The following is a 3,091-nucleotide window of genomic DNA, read 5'->3' on the forward strand; positions in this document are numbered from 1 at the left end:
TTCTTTTTCTTTTAATTTATTTATATTTAGTAAATATTTTTAAGGATGACGATTAGCTCTTGTGTCATTTCTATTCTAGTAGATGGGCAGGTATATAATTCCTTTGTCATGACAATAAAAATTATACATGAAAATTTCTTCACACAATGCCCACCACTGCTTGAGGTTTGAGTCATGGTCCTTTCTGACTCCCATCAGGAGTGTTGGATATTCCATGAAGTTGTCAAGAGTTCAAAAAGTTCAGCTGTTAAGAGGGCTGGGGAGATGCCTCAGGCAGCAAAATGCCTGCTTGTCAGGAATTAATATTTGAGTTGATATCCCCAGAACTTGGGTAGAAAGCTGGGTATCGTGTCATCTGTCTGTTCTCTTAGCACAAGGATGGGCTTGGAGGTTGGGAGACCCCTGCAGATCATTGGCCAAATAGGCTAGCGAAAACAGTGAGCCTCTAGTTCACTAAGAGACACTGTCAAAAACTACAAGAGGACAGAGAGCAAGGAAAGATCCCTGACCTCATCCTCTGGGCTGCACAGTCAGTCATGTGCACACACTTGCAGGAATCCTGCATGCACACATGCATACACACACTAAGAAATATACACATCACACGCATAACACATACACACAAAAAGTATTTATAGAATATTTTGGATTTAGCAGAGAGGGTCTACAGGAAATGTAATTTTTCTGAAGTTAAATCTTTTCAGAAATATTTACAAGGGATCTTAGAGGTGCACATTTGATATTTTGAAACTAAACCTAAGTTTTTACTTGCCCTACCATGTATTTCATCTTTCCCAGAGGTAATTTCTTCTCTTTGAAAAGCTTTAAAATGGAACTCATCAAATTTCCTCTGTACTCTATTGAAAACTTAACCTTACACTCCTGATTGCACCTCTGCCTCTGTCTTCATATTACTTATCACACTTTTCTAATGTAAACTAGTTACGACGTAAAACACCTACCTGGATATCTGTTTAGTTACACATTGCAAATTTACCAAGCTTGTATTACAGGCCTGTGACAATATTCACTGTAATTTAAAATAAACATCACACTTTTGTTTACCCACCAACAGTCATGCCATTTGTTTTTAAACTGATGACACGAGTCTTTTTTTCAATAATCAACTTTCAGGTTCTCTGAGTCCACCAGTGCCAAGGCCAAGCATTTACTTATATTTTGTTTTATTTTATTCTGTAGTTTTTGTTTATTTGTTTCTGTAATTGTGCTATCCATTCCCTAGCAGATATTTACATATTAGTTAGCTCTTGAAGTGAAAGCAGATGAACCATAAAACTTTAGTAATACCATTAAACAGATGTTGTACTACACAAAATTAAGCAAGCCCAGAAAGCCTTATTGGTGACTATTGAAATGCAAGTGAGAAACAACTCAATTCTTGTGAAACAAAGGTCAAGAGACTGTAAGAACAGACAGAGGAGCATGATAAGCCACCTTCATTTTTACTAATGAAGTTTCCCCCAAAAGAAAATAAATATTAACTTATATTCATGAGACAGAGACTGAGACATAGCTGTGCTATCATACTTGATGATGATACTTCACAGAGTTGACATTCTGTCCTTGAAGAAGATGATTTCTTAGTATTAAAACTGTTGAGAGGGCTAAGGAGGTGGCTCAGCCAGCACAGTTCCTGTGACACATGCATGAAGACTTGAGTTCTGACCCCAAGAACCATTGTAAAAAGTGGGTTACAGTGGTGCATGCTAGTAAGTTCAGCACTGGCGGATGAAAAGAGTGGAAGCCTAGGCAATTGATAGAGGGTTAAAGCGCTGACTGTTCTTCCATAGTGTTCAATTCCCAGCACCCACATAGTGACTAAAAGCCATCCATAATTCCAATTCCAGGGAACCCAACACTCTCTTCTAGCCTCCCCAGGCATTGTGCAACATGATTGAGCTTACATACACGCAGGCAAAAAACTCATAAGATTTTTTAAATGAAAAAAAAAAAAAAACAATAAATCCCTGAAAATCATTGACCGACTAGTCTAGCCAATATATGACCTTCAGATTCAGTGAGAGTTGGTCTTAAAAAACAGAGGTGGAAAATGACTGAAGAAAGATACCAGTCATCAAACTCTGTCCTCTATGTGCATAGGAATACATGTGCAGAGGCATTGACATACACATGTGCATACATTCATATACTAACATATGCATACCACACACTCCAAGGTATGGAAAAAGATTTGTAATATATTCGAAATATTATAAATTAAATCTTTTAGGAAAATAGAAATCAGAGGAGCATGGAAAGAAAAATGTTATAACTTTACACAAGCTATGAAAAATATTCAAAAGTTCTTTGGTCAGAGTTAAAAGTAACGTTTTTCATTTAAAAGTTTTCTGTTGGTAGATTTGAAACTTTGTATTTTCTACGAATTTTAAAAACTTATTTTATTTATCATATTTTTACACAGTCTTTTTGAGACAGGGTCTCCCTGTAACCGCAGCTGACCTGGAACTTACTATGCCGACTAGGCTTGCCTCAATCTCGCAGAGATTTGCCTGCCTCTGCCTCCTGAGTGCTGTGATCAATGGTATGTGCCACCTCGCCCTGTGACAAATTACATTTTTTAAGACTAGATGTTGTATTACCCTGAAAACAGACCACATATGACATGGACCTGTCTAGTTAAAACTGCTATCACCAAGAATGTTTTAAGCCTGAGACAGAGTATGCCAAAATAGAAGTCTAGTATAGACCTGCAGAAGAAACAAGAGCTCATGATCAGGAGCCTTACAAGTTTTGGATTAGAGTATTAGTAATATCTTAGGGCTATCCATTAAAATCTTGCTTGGAATTTTATTTGGCATCCTTTAACGTAGTCACATTATATAACTATTTCTTAGACTTAATGACTACAGGCACACATTATCTAACCAAAAGATCATGACTCTGCTTTGAAACACTGATAGTTCATCACATTAATCTTTCCTCTGGATTCTATTCAAATGGAATGTTCACTGAACTCTTTGAAGTAACTGAGGAGCTCATATATATTTCTTAAAGAGCTTCATATCTGCATTCAGTAATCTAGAAAAAGCCTATCTAAAAATTTGCACTA

The sequence above is a fragment of the Nannospalax galili genome, unplaced genomic scaffold, assembly GCF_000622305.1.
Source record: "Nannospalax galili isolate Female #2095 unplaced genomic scaffold, S.galili_v1.0 scaffold1780, whole genome shotgun sequence".
Classification (NCBI taxonomy): domain Eukaryota; kingdom Metazoa; phylum Chordata; class Mammalia; order Rodentia; family Spalacidae; genus Nannospalax; species Nannospalax galili.